Source organism: Hyperolius riggenbachi, chromosome 8, assembly GCF_040937935.1.
Source record: "Hyperolius riggenbachi isolate aHypRig1 chromosome 8, aHypRig1.pri, whole genome shotgun sequence".
Lineage (NCBI taxonomy): Eukaryota > Metazoa > Chordata > Amphibia > Anura > Hyperoliidae > Hyperolius > Hyperolius riggenbachi.
Genome location: NC_090653.1, coordinates 256976668 through 256993985, shown reverse-complemented (window position 1 = coordinate 256993985; position 17318 = coordinate 256976668). Strand labels below are relative to the sequence as shown.

General features: G+C 46.6%; 1 protein-coding gene and 1 pseudogene across 1 annotated transcript in view; one reads left to right on the top strand and one right to left on the bottom strand.

The window, feature by feature from the left end:
• Positions 1–17318, top strand: part of SYN1 (synapsin I) — a 286198-nt gene that overhangs the window by 31553 nt on the left and 237327 nt on the right. The gene's annotated exons all lie outside the window — the stretch shown is intronic.
• LOC137529177 (U2 spliceosomal RNA) lies at positions 849–989 on the bottom strand (annotated as a pseudogene).

Below are 17318 nucleotides of genomic sequence, written 5' to 3'. Positions count from 1 at the left end.
AGCTATTCAGTAGGACACCTTAGGCAAGTCTCCCTAACACTGCTACTGCCTATAGAGCGCGCCGTAGTGGCTGCAGCACTTTGAGTTATTTGTCTTGTGTCTTGTCTTAAAGGGGGAGTTATAGCAAACTCACTTTAGTAGAGGGAAGGCTCTGGATGGTATAGGCTTCCCGGTTCTCCGTCTAACCTGTTTTTTTTTTTTTTTTTTTGCTTTCTTGATTCCTGTTGCATGCAGCAGGAGCCCGAAGTAAGCAAGGCTTTCTGCCCATGCATGGAAAAAGTGGAAGTGCATAAACACCCCACAAAAATGTGCATGAGCAGCCCCGGGCCCCACAAAAGCAGGGTCCTTTCCGGTGTTTTCCGAAGGGAACCCCCCCTTTGCCTTCAGCGCAGGGGCTTTTGGGTCCTCCAACACCCGAAGGTTAGAAGGACCCCAAACTGCCCAGTGGTTGTCCAAAGGGCCTGGGCCATGTGGACGCCCACATGGTCCGGGTGGCTCCCCCAAGAGGGAGCCGGGGCGGGGACCTAGGTCCCCAGGGGACAAGTCCCCGGTGCCAAAAAGCTGGCCCCGACCTTGCGGCCGGTGTTATAAAAATTCCGCACTCTCCCTAGCCAAAAGGCCGGGGAGCTGCGTTAGTCGGCAATGTATATGGGCAGTACAGACCTAAGCACCTTACTCCTTCCTGGGGTTTTCCAGGCCCCAGGATTTTTGGGTACTCCTGGAGCGCCACTTCCAGAGGCAGTACGCCTAAGCAAAGCCCTCAGCCCTTCAGCTTCGACCATGGTAGATCCATTCAGTCAGCCTCTGGGGAATTATGAACCAGGAATGACATTGTTTACTGGAGGATCAGAGGTTTCCGGCTCCCCTCGATCGCTCGTTTAAGGCATCCTTCCCCGGGTGACCAGGCCGGGGTTCCCAGTAACATGCCTCCCTGAGACTGATAAGAACATATACTACACTTGATCTTAGCCAAAAGGCAGAGAAGCCTGTTGTTCCGGCGATGACCTACGCAGTTGCTATTTGGCTGAATATGTAGAAGCTTTCCAGAGGCACCAATAGAATAAAAGTCACTTAAATGAGCTTAAAACCGATGGGGCAGTGGTGGGCCTATCCCATCCATGCAGACAAAGCAAACAAAGGAAGGATTGTGGCATCAACAGTCAAACAACAATTTATTTATACTCCACAGTAAAAATAGGCAACGCGTTTCACGGGCTCAATCCCGCTTCATCAGGCCAATGTAGTACAGAGGCGCTCAGTGTGGTTTTGATGCTGTTAAGCTGTATGCTCCTTTTTGATTGGCCTGATGAAGCGGGATTGAGCCCGTGAAACGCGTTGCCTATTTTTACTGTGGAGTATAAATAAATTGTTGTTTGACTGTTGATGCCACAGTCCTTCCTTTGTTTGCTTTGTCTGCATGGATGGGATAGGCCCACCACTGCCCCATCAGTTTTAAGCTCATTTAAGTGACTTTTATTCTATTGGCGCCTCTGGAAAGCTTCTACATATTGCTAAGTCCACCCTTGGTGGAGGGTTGTACCCATCTTCTTCCCATCTACAGAGAGTGATTTTTAATCCTGAGTGGGGTCAGGTTAATCTCCCCACCTGCCTTCACAGTGGTTGCCTAATGGTAACCCTGGTTTGTGAGTATTAAATTGTTAGATTACTCATTATTAATTATCATCTTCACAATATCACACTATTGGGCTCTTGGTGTCCCCCCTCCCTTTATTTGGCTGGATAGCTCTTTGAAACAATTCCCACCCTCAACAGAATACCCAAGCAGCTCAGGGTGACTCAAAACTACTAGGAAAGTATAGAGGACTAAAATAGACCGAAAAGCCCTTCTACTACTAAAAAGCAATGCTTAGTGCGGTTTGCCTCCTTAAAACAGAAGGTATTTGCTATAACTGAGCTTTAAGTGAGTGACTGTGGTTACCCATGATGCATCACTACTGAATATGCAAATTATCTCTATGCCCCTGAAGCCAGGATTACATCCAGAAACGCGGGTGTATAGCAAGCCTATAGGTTATCAAATTTACAAACCCAACATGCAGACAGACAGGGCCAGGATATAAAAAACTCCAGCAATCAGCTTATTGTTACTCGTGAAATCACTGGTGGTTTTGCCTGTGTCTTCTGATGTATTTAGAGCCATATTAAGGAGCTAAGGCAGCTATTCTACTGTCACTTCTTCCTAGTCCCCGCCCTCTTCTGTCTGATTGGACAGTCATCGCGCCTCTTTTAGAGCAAGCGTATTTAGATTGCTTACTGCCCATGTCAGTCAATCATTATATTGCCCTCTAGTGTCCAACGCTGTGGCAATCTCCCAGCAGCACCTGCAGTTTCAGAAAAAGCATCTAAGTGGTGTTGGAGATGTGGGGCGTGACAAAATGAAGAAAACTCCAATTAGGACCACAAGCAGTGTCGGACTGGGAGCTGGAAAAGCTGAGGAAATCCACCTGCTGGCCAAGCAGCAGTAACCCTGTGTTATTACTCCCAATAGAAGCCTTCAGCAAGTCTTCTCTGTGAGCATCAACACATGATTACTGCTGCTTGGCCAGGAAGTGGATTTCCTCAGGTTTACCACCGCGTACGAGAGGAATCAGCGTGGGAGACTTGGGCGCAGGATACAGCCGGTATATGGCTGATCCTGCTGCTGCACAAGTCCCGGCCGTGTTAAATACTATTCCCCCTCCAGGCCTCCATGGATGGTGGGGAATGAAATAATTTGGCTTCCAGCAATTGCTGAAAGCCGAATTATTGTGTTTTAAAAGTAACTTCAGCTCCGACTTCTGACAGCGTCGAAGTTACTCCCTGTGCGCCCAAGTCTCCTGGGCTGGATTTACTGTGTTCGTTACCACCTCCCAGTCCAACACTGACCACAAGGTTAACAATATGCATAATTACCTTACTTGTGGTCCAATTTAAAAAGGCACACTTTTTCTGGTTTCAGCTTCAGAAACACATCCTATATCTATATATTTCTGCATATCAGTATGTAGCCCCGCCCTGCCAGTGATGCTTAGCCTAGGCTGTTTACCTTAGCGGAATTCTCCTCCCAGAGCATTTTGGGAGACCAGGCATTATTTTCACTGGCAAAAACAATACAAATTGTCTGGCGCTTCCCAAAAGACAGTCCACACCGCTCAAGTTGGTGACACAAATTATGGAGCCGCTCTCCTTTAAGGGTGTGTCAAGCAGAAGTAATCTAAAAAAGATAAGTGGAGCGCTCCATAGCGTAAAACCACCAATGGAACGTTTAATAAGTGCAAGTAAGTTTCTACTTACAGGATAGAAGTTAAATTGCCGCATGTGGTACATATAGTACAATCAGGAGACACGTTCTCCCTTCAGCAGCGTGGGCACCGCCAGGCTGTGGCCAGCAGCAAAACGTTAGTTCGTGTGGAAAGTCCTCTCACTTCCGAGGGGCGTGGTCTCCGCCTCAGCGTGCCTGTAGCGTGATGACGCATTTCAGTATCCCTGCCTTCGTCAGATCTGACGAAGGCTGGGATGTTGAAACGCGTCATCACGCTACAGGCACGCTAGGAGGGCAGGGCCGGGCAGACGGGTGTGCGCGCATGCGCCCTGACTGACAGCGGCGGTGGTGGCGTGAAAATACCTACAGCCCATTTTTAAACAGGCTTAGGTCAACTAGTTATTTATAAATGAATAAAAATGAGGGAAAAAAGCTGTTTCATTAATTACGTTATTTTGACTACAGTTCCTCTATAAAGTGAAAATAAAAAATAAAAAAAAAACAGATACTTACCTAAGGAGAGGGAAGGCTCTGTGTCCTATAGAGCATTCCTGATCTCCTTACAGTCCTCTAGTTCCAGCACTGGCTCCCCCCGGTCAAATCTCCCACCGCGGGAGGCTTTGGAAGTCTCTGTACTGCGCGAGATAGCTTGCACATGTGCAGTAAGAAATGGCCCATCCTCAGGAGGGCTCGTGCTGCGGAAGACTTCCAATGCCTCCTGCGGTGGCAAAGAGCAGTCTTCAACCCATTGGTCAAAGGGTGCTAACAGGGGAGTCAGCACTGGAACGAGGGGGCGGCAGTGTTCTCCCCAGAACTTTTTTCCAGCCGGGTGGCATGAAATAGTAGCCGGGTGGCATGAAAAAGTAGCCGCGTGGGTCGAGATGAAAATGCAGGGCAACTCTGCTTACAGCATGTGAGGAGGTGAGCTGATGACAGCCGGGTGGTCACCAAATCTAGCCGGGTGGAGCACCTGGCTAAAAGAGCCTGGGGAGAACACTGGGGCGGTGAGAGGAACCGGAAGGCTCCATAGGACCCAGATCCTTCACTCTCCTTAGGTGAGTATCTTTTTTTTTTTTTTTTTTCTTCACTTCAGACTCACTTTAAAGAGACACTGTAGCATCAAAATGTTCCCCTGGGGGGTACTCACCTCGGGAGGGGGAAGCCTCAGGGTCCCAATGAGGCTTCCCACGCCGTCCTCTGTCCCACGGGGGTCTCACTGCAGCCCTCCGAACAGCGGCCCGACAAATCCGTCGGCTTGTTCAATATTTACCTTTCCAGGCTCCAGCGGTGGAGCTGTTGCGGTTTTCGGCTCCGAAGTAGACGGAAATACCCGATCTCAGTCGGGTTCGCTCTACTGCGCAGGCGCCGGAGACTTTCGCCTGCGCAGTAGAGCAGACCTCGGAGCCGAGAGCCGCCACAGCGCCTGCGCAGGAGCCGGGAAGGTAAATATTTACATCGCCGCTGTTCGGAGGGCTGCAGCAAGATCCCTGAGGGACGGAGGATGGCGTGGGAAGCCTCATTGGGACCCTGAGGCTTCCCCCTCCCGAGGTGAGTACCCCCCCCCCCCCCCCCCCCCGAGGGAACTTTTTGATGTTACAGGTTTTCTTTAAATGTCATCTTATAAGTTAAGAGTACCTGTATCATCAAGACACCTCTTATACATACTCTAGCCTCTGATTCAGAAAATGACAGCTCTCATGACGTTACCAGGGGATTTGGTCTAACAGATTCCCTATGACTCCAAACTGCGTGAAAAAGAACAGCTGTATGTTTTGAAGTGCAACAGGCGCTGCATATTCACGTAGGAAACATCTGCCACACGATAGCTCCACACTTTAATTAGGGGATAGATGCTGGTCCTTTCGTAGGCGAGATTGTGAGGCTGGCTGGTGTATTTACATGATGTGGTTTAGCTGTATAGTGTGATTCTATAACATACATCATCCATTTGTCTGTTTACGGCAGAGCAGCAGAGAAAAGATGGAAAAAGCGAGATCAGACTATACATTGGCTTTTTTCCTGTATATACTGTGTGTACCTCACATAGGATTCTGTTTTATTTATCTGGAAGAATTGGATTGCAGCTTTTATCCCGTGCGTCTGTAATTACCGTGTACGCAGGCTGTGTGGGTGTTTAGGGTCTCTTTGCAGAGAGGCAAACATAATTGTTTCTTTTACTTACCAGAAATCCCGCACTGAGTTCTGTATGGAAGATGCCATCTTTACTGCCGTTTAGAAAATGCTAGTTACCCGGCTGTCACCGGCTTCAGTAGAGTTACATGCACAGAACAAGCACGCACCCGGGCGAGTCACAAGATCTCATTTATATACTTGTTCTAGTAAAGTGACTCAGAAAGTATTGGCAACCGATTTTTGTCCTTATTCAAACCCTTCTCCACAGCTTTGAACCAATTTATAAATTTTGTTTCTGACCGATTAATAGCAGAAACAAAATTTATAAATTGGTTTAAAGCTGTGGAGAAGGGTTTGAATAAGGACAAAATTTTTTATATTGGTATGAGGCTGATGATATTTGAACTTTCTCAGCCTATGTAGCTGAACTTGTGAACTCAGAATTTACGATACCTCTGGGTCAATCCTAATCCCAGGTCTGTGAGCATGGAGTAAACAAGGATCCTTATCTCAGCTAACAACCTCTAACCCCATTTAGATGTTCTGTTTCACTTAAGGCATCTTAATGACATGTATTTATGCTTGAAAAAATATCTGTTTTCCCTTTTGATGTTGCATGTATAAAGCTGTCTGTACCACCAGCCTGCAAACTAACAGGATATAAGCCCGACGAAGGCTGCAAGGCCGAAAGCTTGCTTATTCTTATTCATTTTTAGTTAGCCAATAAATGGTATCATCCTGAACTCAACTATATAATTGCTCAAACAACCCTGAAAGCGCCAGAGCCGTGAATTATATCCGGGCCAATGGCAGCGCCCAATTTTATCAGGTGCGCGTTGCTCCCACTTTGTCCCCAGGCGAGTGATGTTTTCAAAGGGCATTGAAGACAGCGACCTCGCTATCCCTTTTACTGCAGGTTTCCTTTAAGAGTTTGGATGCGGGGGAAATATTACCGGTAGATTTATGCTTTGGTTTTACGAAAAAAGGGGCCTTGCAAATTGTCTGAGCCGTGACTAAGTGCAGTCTCATGCAAAATGCATCAGTCTTGTCTGTTCCTGCTGTCCTCAATCTGGTGATTTAAAGCCTGTGTTTCTCAGAGCTAATACAGCAGGTACCCGAAATCTTAATCAAAATTAAAAAAAGCAGTTTAACTTACCTGGGGCTTCTTGCATCCCCCGCAGTCATCCTGTGCCCTCGCCGTCCTTCCATGACCCTCCAGTCATCAGCAGGGACCCCCTGAAAGCTGGCCATCCACCCGCCTCCTCATCAGCATTCTGCACATGTGTAGTACGGAAAAATCACTACTGTGCATGTGCAGAGCGCTTCCGGCCGCGATAGTCACGTGTCTCTTGCCACGCATGCGCAGTAGCCATGACTGGCCAGCTTTGAGGGGGTCACTGCTGTGTCCTGGAAGTACTGCATTTTTTTTTACACTTAAAGGGGCACTATGGCGAAAAATTTAAAAATTTAAAATATGTGCAAACATAGACAAATAAGAAGTAAGTTTCTTCCAGAGTAAAATGAGCCATAAATTACTTTTCTCTTATGTTGCTGTCACTTACAGTAAGTAGTAGAAATCTGACAGAAGTGACAGGTTTTGGACTAGTCCATCTCTTCATAGGGGATTCTCAGCGAGGCTTTTATTCTTTATAAAGATATTCCCTAAAAAGGATTAAACAATGATGCTGGCTAGCATCCCTGCTCACTACACAGATTTTTGGCAGTTGGACAGAGCAACTGGCATTCACTTTTTCGCCATAGTGCCCCTTTAAAGTGGATCTGAGATAAACTTTTACTCATTGCATAATTGTGTTCCTTTCATATAGTTTATAGGGCATTCCTCAAGCCAAATACTTTTTTTGTTTTGTTTTAATACTCTAATTCCCTATAAACTAAACAAGCCTCGCCCACAGCTTTTCACAGTGCCTTGGCAGTGTAGCAAGGGCTTATGGGAGCTCAGTCTGGGCAGAAGGAGGAGGAGGTTATTAGCCATTGATTTCAGAGGCATAGGGGAGGAGGGAGGAGGAGAGGGGACTGAATTTACACACAGGCAAGCTGATAGCATATCCAGCCCTCAGCCTGTGACAATGTGACAAACAGAACATGGCTGCCCTCATTGTATCACAGGAAGAAATAATCATAAACTTTTGAAGCTGTTTGCAGCTAGATATGCTGTGTAAACTATCTAAACTTTAGATAAGATATATAGACAAGTTACTTGTTATAGTTTTGTTAAGTTTACCATTAATAAATGGCTGGGTTGGCCAAGTACCCCCTGTTGGGAGTATCATCATCTCAGGGCCATTTAATGCATACACATTGCTTACGGGTACATTGTAATTGTGTCTAAATGCTTTTCAAATATTCCTTGACACTTTTAATTTACTATAATTACTTATTCATGTTCAGAGATGTCGCGAGCGGTTCCCAAACCGTTCGCCGGCGAACATCTCTGCATCACTGGGGCTTCTACTACTTCCGAGTCGCTATGACCCGGAGTAGTACGCCTGCGCTGCCCGGCGTATCGTATCCTAGATCGCGCTCCTGTTGCCGGGCACTTTCTGCGAATGTGCGTGACGTCATTAACGACGTCACGCTCATGCGCAGAGAGTGCCCGGCAACAGGAGCGCGATCTAGGACGCGATACGCCGGGCAGCGCAGGCGTACTACTCCGGGTCATAGCGACTCGGAAGTAGTAGAAGCCCCAGTGATGTTCGCCCGGCGAACGGTTCGGGCCATCTCTATTCATGTTAATTTATTATTGGTGGCACAACTGACTTTAAGGCTAGGTGCCCACTTTGCAGAAACGCTAGCGTTGCGTAAAATGCTGCGTTTTTTGCCGCTAATGGAAGTCAATGGGCCGCATGAAAAAACGCACATAAATACGCATATGCATTTTTTATGTGTGAGTTTTTTTTTAAAACGCTGCTTTTGTTGCATAGTATTCAAAAACGCATCAAAAACACACATGATGAAAGTCAATGGGAATGTTTTATATGCTTTTTTTTGTGTGTTTTTTTTAGTTTTGTTTTGTGATGTATTTCCGCCTCCTGTTGTCTTCCTAGTGATTTACATAAAACGCATGGAAAATTCATACGAAATGCATATGTGTTTTGTATATACGAACCGCAAATGCACACAAAAGCTAGAAAAACGCATATGCGGAAAAAACGCAAACGCACTATAAAACACACACAAAAAAACCGCACATGACAGAAAACGCGACCTTTCATGCTCTGTTATCTGTGCACCCAGCCTCCGTGTACCGGAGACGAGGGAACAAGAGGATTTTTACTTACCTTACAGCCCCCTGTAGTCCTTCAGCCCCAACGCTGCTACCTGATCTGCTCTGTTGTCCTCTCCATTAAAGTCCAGCCGGGTCGCACACTTAAATTTGACAGCAGCGGAGTGGACCGGGCGTTCTGCGCATGCACACTTTAAAGCGGATCTGAACTCAGAACTTCCGTTTCAGATGTAAAAGATAAGCAACAGCATAATAACCTTTATAGAAAAAAATTTCCTTGCTACGGCTTAGAGAACTCCTGCAGTGATGCTGCAGTGTGGGTACTTCCTGGTTCCCGGGGAGCACAGAAAGGGTTGACCTCCTGCGTTTACATATTAGCTCAGAACCCTGCAGAGAGCTCACAGCTCAAATTACACTGTCTCATTAATTGCAGATAAAGGAGAACCCACAAAAGGTGGATTTCTCTGTGTTTGTGTCTGTGCGAACTGCGCATGTGCAAAACACTCCAGGCTATGGGAGGATGATCATGGAGGTGTGCGGTCAGGGCCGCTATGCGCAGTAGCTGCAACTAGTGGATCTTCCGGAGGGGTCAGCAGTACAGAATAGGGGATTGAAAGCATGTCATGGGGCCTTATAGACTGGGAGTAGGGGGGGGGGGGGGGGTCTGGAAGAAGCCTCATGTAAGTAAATTTCAACTATTTTCCCTCGCCCCGAGTATCCTTTAAAGGAAAAAGGTGTGAGAAGTATGGAGTTCCTGTCTCCTCACTATGCAGGAATACATTTATAAAAATATCTGCATCTAAAATTATATGTCAAACACTGTCAGGGCTGTGGAGTCGGGTACCTTGAGTCAGAGTCAGTCGGTGGTTTCATAAAACTGAGAAGTCGGATGATTGTTGTACCAATTCCACAGCCCTGGTATGAATTATTAGACTAAGGAGTCGGAGTCTGAGCAATTTTGGGTACCTGGAGTCAGTGGTTTCTTAAACTGAGGAGTTGGATGATTTTTGTACTGGCTCCACAGCCCTGCATACTGTAATCCGAACCGAACATTTTGTATATCGCTTTTCTCCTGCCGGACTCAAAGCGCTCAAGAGCTGCAGCCACTTGGACGCTCTCAGGAGGCCACCCTGAAGTGTTAGGGAGTCTTGCCTTGAACTCCTTACTGAATAGGTACAGACCCTAGCCAGGATTTGAACCCTGGTCTCCCATGTAAAAGGTGGTGCCCTTAACCAGTAAACTATCCAGCCACTGCTGTAGACCTGCAGTTACAGCAGGTCACAGGTGGTCAGCTACTCACTGCAAACTACCAGCAGCCTCCTCTTCTCCCTCCTCTTCCACCTCCTCCATGACCAACTAAACCAGAACCCAGGCAGTATCATGGTCTATGCCTCAGGAGGCGGGGCGGCCAGCAATCCACACTGCAGCCACGCCTCTCTAGTAACTGACAGCCTGAAACGCAGCCGCGGCCAGGTAGACACCGCGATGTAAACCGCATCAGTTGTCAGGCACAGGTGACCCAACCCGATCTCTGTTGCAGAAATGGCTGAGGAAGATTGCAAGCGGCCAGCAATTATCGCTTGAGGACCTGCAATATAATTTAAAACACCTCCATAAAAAGTAAAGCGATTTAATGCTTAATTAAAGAAAATGTAATTCTCCTTGGACACATTAAACTAGAGTTCCTGACTTCTTTACATACATTATTGGTATTTAAATGTATATACATTAACCCCGATATAAAATAGCAGCATGACAAATAGGGGATGTGAAAGATTTATGTATCATTATCAGCCTCGTATATTTTACTGTTGGCTGTCAGCGTCCCGCAGCCATAGGTATAATAGAATAAAAGAGACCCAGTGTAATAGATCAGTCCGTGTATGAATGGGAAGGAGACTTCAATCCGCTCTGCCAGATCTAACAGTCCGCTCTGATATATCGCCGGGTCATCCAATTATCTACAGCGCTAAAGAGATTGACATAGTTAGTGCTAATAATAGCATTTAGTGAAAAAAAGATGGCTGCACGGGCCGGAGGGGGGGGTGACATGGAGCGGTCTCGTCGCTTCATATAAAGAGGAGATGCCTGATCTACTCTGGCGGAGAGAAAGCCTATGGATCTCTGCAATTATTTTCAAATTCACCATTTTGAATGGTGCTGGGACCAACGTTTGTCGGGAAGCAGATATTTATGTGGAGAAAGCATTTTCGTTTCATTTATTTATTTATTTATGTATTTATAGCGCCAACATATTACGCAGCGCTGTACAGAGTATATTGTTTTGTCACTAACTGTCCCTCAGAGGAGCTCACAATCTAATCCCTACCATAGTCATATGTCTATGTATCGTGTAGTGCATGTATCATAGTCTAGGGCCAATTTGGGGGGAAGCCAATTAACTTACAGTATCTGTATGTTTTTGGGATGTGGGAGGAAACCAGAGTGCCCGGAGAAAACCCACGCAGACACGGGGAGAACATACAAACTCCTTGTAGATGTTCACCTGGCTGGGATTCGAACCGGGGACCCAGCGCTGCTAGGCGAGAGCCAATGAATGGGCTGTTTAACCCTTTTTGCTGCCAGTGATCCTTGTCATTTTTACTTCCATGGATAAAATTTAAATTACACCCAAAAAGTTAAAGAGGGCCTTTAGCGTCATATAGTAGAACGCAGTAAATTATTCAGGATATCCACTTTTACGTTTTTTACCCCCTGGTTTCATGATCGGAAACACTTCCTATATCTATATATTGCTGTATATTAATATGTAGCCCCTCCCTCCCAGTGATGTCACAGCCTAGGCTGTTACGCTATTCAGAATTCTGCGAGCAGTCCGCAGAGCTGCACCTTTCAGGACTAAAAATGTCACCATGTGATAAATGTCAGAATGTAAATCAGGGAGAGGAAAGATTTTACAATGGGCAAACACTGACTAAATTATTTATCCTACCTAATAAAACGCAAGTGTCTCTGCGTCCCATGTCCCTGTGTGTGTGCATGTGCAGGGAGGGATGTAGAGACACTGAGGAGAGCTGGGGGTATGATGCGGCGGGGGGCCAGGAGGGGTGGGTGGGCGTGCGCATGGCGGATGAGCGCTGACAGACCTAGCCCGTTTTTAAACGGGCTAAGGTCACTAGTAAATTAATATTGTAAAAAAACATAATTTTATTCAATACGTTACTTTCACTACTCATACTTTATAAGACATTTGTTTAAAGGCCTGCTGTGAGGATCCGCTCGGCTGCCTGCGCAGGCAGGCAGCTTTTTGACCACTGTTCAGGTCTACATTCTGCAGGTCTCTGGAAGAGAGACCTTTTGTCAGTTTTGCAGCTTGCTGCTGAGGAATTTGCATATGTTTGTCATGCAGATTGCCTAGCCACATCCTTTGTAGGCTTGCTCTATATATACCATGTGATATCACAGACCTGGGCTGGTCATATGGATTTAGTCCTGTGAAACACTCCTGGAGTGTCAGCCTTGCTCATTGTTTAAAGATTAGCTTAGAGTAATTCCTGGGACTGCACTAGGCAGGTTCCCTAGTGCAGTTAGGATTGCATATCTGTTTTGTTTGTCTGTTGCGATTGTTCTGTCCCATCGGTGGTCGGCAGGAAGTCGTTCTGATCTTTGTTCTTGGAGTATAGCTGGAGCAGCGGTTGCTACCAGCTATCTCATCTAATCTGTCTTACCTGGATCGCACTCGCCTGGCGCTAGTGCTGTGGATCAGTCTCTCTCACTTATTCCTGTTTTCGTGTATCTGTCTTGTCTGCTACGAACGCTTGCTGGAGGCTCAGTGAGGTAACTGTTAAGCAAGCACTCGCGTCCTCTGTTTTATATTTGTCTGTCGGTGGTTAGTTAGGCGTGCTTGTCTCTGTTGTGCTTAACACGCGGAGACCGCGCATAAACGCGTGCACTGTTGCGAATGAGTGCGGTGTTCGCGTTTAGTTAGCGTTTGTTATTTTCCTTATCTTCTCATTGTATATTAGCTATGCCTTTGCTACTCTCGTGCTCTGCCTTGCTGTAGCCTTGTCACCTCTGGCAATCACCTCACTCGCGATTGCGTTCCTACTTCATATCTGCTGTTGTGTATGCACCGTCGCGGGTTGGCGACTAGTTTGGTGCACACACATACAATCTGTCCCTTTGCTCAATCTCATTCGCAATCGCTTCTCAGGCGATTGCGTTCTCACTCAGTTTCCTTTGTTGTGTGTCCACCGTCGCAGGTTGGCGGCTAGATTGGTGGACATACATACATTCCTCATCTGTGCTTACTCGGTCTTGTGTCGCTGTTAGCAACCGCCATCTTCGGCGATTGCCTTCTCACTTTATCTTCCTGGTTGTGTGTTCATCGTCGCAGGGTGGTGACTAGTTTGGTGAACACACATACCCTCTGTCGCTTTGATCTCTCTCTTTCAGGGCTATCTTGCCCTGCGTTTCTTCCCTTCGTGCAATTCCTGTCTGGCGTGTGTGGCAGGGCAGAGGAGCTGTTCCTCTGCACTCCATAGCTCCACCTGCCGACAGGAATTTCCCTCTACAGGTGCATTGCACCTTTTGCTGGGTTCCCTCAAATTATACGCTTGTGGAGGATTTCCGCAGCGTGCGCTGATCACGGAGAGAATTCCACAATCGTTACACCTGCCTGTAAAAAAATGGGCGCGCCTCCCTTCCCGCCCACACGGCCACGCTCCCGCGGAGGAGCGTGGGCGCAAATGCCCACCCCCTGCCACTCCCTTCTTTGCTCTCTGACGTCCGTCAGAGACCTCGTCAGGCCCAATGCACAGACACAGGAGGACGCAGGGACAAGTTATTTATTATATAGGATGACCCCCAGCTAATTCGATTTTTCAAAGCAGCGGACCTGCAGAAATTAAAAAGTAGTGTTATGTATTTTGTACACCTTGTCAGGTCTATAGTAAAAATCATAATTAGCACACATAAATGAGTTGACTTAAAGGACAACTGATGTGAAAGGGATTTGGAGGCTGCCATATTTAGTTCCTTTTAAAGGACAACTGAAGTGAGAGGAATATGGAGACTTCCCTATTTATTTACTTTTAAACAATACCAGTTCCCTGGCAGCCCTGCTGATCTATTAGGCTGCAGTAGAGTCTGAGTCACACGAGAAACAAGCATGCAGCTAATCTTGTCAGATCTGACAATAATGTCAGAAACCTCTGATATGCTGCATGCATGTTTAGGGGCTATGGCTAAAAGTATTAGAGGCAGAGGATGAGCAGGGCAGCCAGGCAGCTGGTTTTGTTTAAAAGGAAATAAAGATTGCAGCCTCCATATACCTCTCACTTCAGTTGCCCTTTAAACTGTCTGCTGATCTTTTTTTGCTGCCGTAGTGAATTCCAAAGCCAATTAAAATAATGCCTGGTTTCCCAGAATGCTCTGGGAGGAGATTTCTGCTTAGCTAAACAGGCTCGGCTGGGACATCACTGGGAGCCCATTTAGTGTTAGGCATAGTTAAAGGAGAGGTTAGTGTGTGGATAAGATAAGGAGATAGGAAAATATCGGTAACACTACTGATATTCTACTATGGGCAACATCTTGCGCCCAATTTAACTTACTGCACTTATATGCAGGACTGTGGAGTCGGAGTCGAGGAGTCAGAGTCAGAGCAATTTTTGGTACCTGGTGTCGGAGTCTGTAGTTTCATAAACAGATGATTTTTGTACCAAATCCACAGCCCTTGTAAGTATTAGACTAAGGAGTCGGAGTCGAGAAGTCGGAGCCATTTTGGGTACCTGGAGTTGGAGTCGGAGTTGGAGTCGGTGGTTTCATAAACTGAGGAGTTGGAGTTGGATATTTTTTGTACCGACTCCAAGGCCCTGGTTAAATGAATTACATCTAGCCAGATTCTTTTCTGTTTTTAATCGCATTTCTGTGAGTATTCCGTTACAAATGGCATATAAACTAGGGCTGTAAGAAGCTAATATCGTGCCTTGCATTACCCAGTCCCAAACAGCAGGATTTTGTTTCTTTGGTCAGTCAAGGGTGACACTTGCATGATCTCATCTTTCTTCCGCTTATAAACAGACCGCCACGGATTCCCATTCAGATGGAATGCTTTGTGTCAAAGGACATGTTCTTTTCAAGCTGCCCAGTTTTTTTAAAATCAGGACATATGTACCCCTACTGTCACAGGCAGAATCAGGCCAAAATATCTGCTGCTCCCAGTAAAAAAAACATGCAGGATGACAGCCTAAGCTTGGAGTCATTTCCTGCAGCACAAACTGAACATGGACGCCCGCTGCAGTCATGGCTCCCGCCAGGTTAACCAGTGATGTAAAAGCGCTCTGCCTTTACAGTACAAGGAAGACCCCAGAGGCTGGGGAGGGAGGGTGGTGCAGGTGACAATAACAGATGCTGTGACATGGAGACCATTATTAGCACAGCACAGCGTGACAAAAGACTTCTCAATCCTCTACACGGCGAGAGTGCAGCTGAAGCGCAGAGGCTGCTACGTGCAGGGCATATTGACCTGCTGTCGCTGTGGCGGCACGTAGCTTCCATTCCTGATCGAATACCTTCTCTGATAATCGCTCCCCATTACTGATCAGAGGTGTGAGTTTTACGTGCGCGGCCGCTGAGCTCTTTCACAGCTCTGGAGGATGGGATTACGCACCGTGCAAAAATTGCAGCTTGTGAGATCAGCTGGCGGTATCGGCGCAGCCGGCGCCTCTTTTCGGGCTCCCTCGGGGAGCAAATTTATTTCTGCTCGTTCCAGAAGCGATATACGTCTCTACATAAAATAAGACCGCATGCGCATTTGTAATAAACTCAGTCGCGATGCTACAGCTTTACTGGTGAGGAGAGATCAATGGGATTAAATATAATTCGGACTTGCGCGCAGATTGAATGCTGATTTTATGCAGCTTGGAAATAAACCAGATGCATGACATTTTCAATGAAAACCTAAGATGTGAACAAGGGTGTATTTATACTTACCCGGGGTTTCCCATGAGGCCCATGGGCTTCCTCGCCGTCCTCTCCGGCTGCTCTGATCTTTAGCTATCCTGTTGATTTGGCTGGTCGCTCTCTTCTGTGCATGTGCGGTTCGGCTGTGCGTGCATCCCCCGTCATGCTTCTACACAGGGCCGGTTTAAGCAACAATGGGGCCCCAGGGCAAAATAAACCTGGGGGGCCCTCCAACATATACCCCGGAACAAAAATCGGCATTAAGAGACCTTTTTTGCAGCTGGTATAGTCAGGGTGTGAAGCCCCAATCGGTCGGAACTCCACATTCTGGCTATTCCAGCCTGCATGGGGGACAAGGGGTTAAAAAGTTTCAGGAGGGGGGACCCCACAATTTTTTTTTTAAATTCCCACACTCTAAACATAAAAAAAAAAAAAATTGGGAAAATAGGAAACCATGCCAGGGATCTTCATACAGCCATATTGCGGCTGTATAGCGATCCCTGGCCAAAGCGCTGCGGCTGCGTATAGACCCCCTGGAAACCCCGTCAGGAAATTTATTGCGCTCTCGTTTGATGCATGTAAAATTACACTACCGTTAGGTTTGCTACTAAAAGTGACATTTACCGCATTTAAAAGTATACTTTTTTTCCTTCAAAACTTTAAAATCGATTTTGTCAAAAACTATAAGGTCTTTTTGAAAAATTGTTTTTTTCTCTTATTCCTAATGATCTCCTTAACATACCCTGCAAATTTAGGGTTTCTAGCATTTAAGGTGGATTTGCTATTAACCATTAAAGTCGACAGGTTTTTAAATGTGTTTTGTTATTTTCCTTTGAAACTTTAAAATCGATTTTCTCAAAAACTATAAGGCCGATTTTGAATTTTTTTTTTTCCTCTTGTAGCCACTGGGGGCCATTACAAGCTCTGGGGCCCTGGGGCAGCTGCCTCCTTTGCCTTAATGGTAGCGCCGGCCCTGCTTCTACAGTTGGGAGCGCTCTGCACCTTCGCAGGCACAGAATGCTCCCAGGCGAGGGGGCGCACGTGGCCAGGCCACGCATGCACACAAGTGCACAACTGGCCGCAACTGGCCAGTTTGGGGATAAGATGTGAACTGAGCAGCCGGAAAGGACGGCCAGGGAGCCCACATACATCATGGGGCTGGAGGAAGCCACAGGTAAGTATACAGTGGGATGCGAAAGTTTAGGCAACTTTGTTAATCGTCATGATTTTCCTGTATAAATTGTTGGTTGTTACGATAAAAAATGTCAGTTACATATATCATATAGGAGACACACACAGTGATATTTGGGAAGTGAATTGAAGTTTATTGGATTTACAGAAAGTGTGTAATAATTGTTTAAATAAAATTAGGCAGGTGCATAAATATAGGCACCACAAAAAAAGAAATGAAATCAATGTTTAGTAGATCCTCCTTTTGCAGAAATTACAGCCTCTTAACCCTCCTGGCGGTTTGCTAAAAAATCGCCAGGGGGCAGCAAATCTTTTTTTTTAATTTTTTTATTTTTTTTTTCATGTAGCGAGACAAAGTCTCGCTACATGATAGCCGCTGCTCAGCGGCATCCCCCCAGCCCCTCCGATCGCCTTCGGCGATCGGCGATCAGGAGATCCCGTTCAAAGAACGGGATCTCCTGGAGGGCTTCTCCCGTCGCCATGGCGACGGGGCGGGATGACGTCTCCGACGTCATCAACGTCATCGACGTCGTGACGTCAAAGGGGATTCCGATCCACCCCATA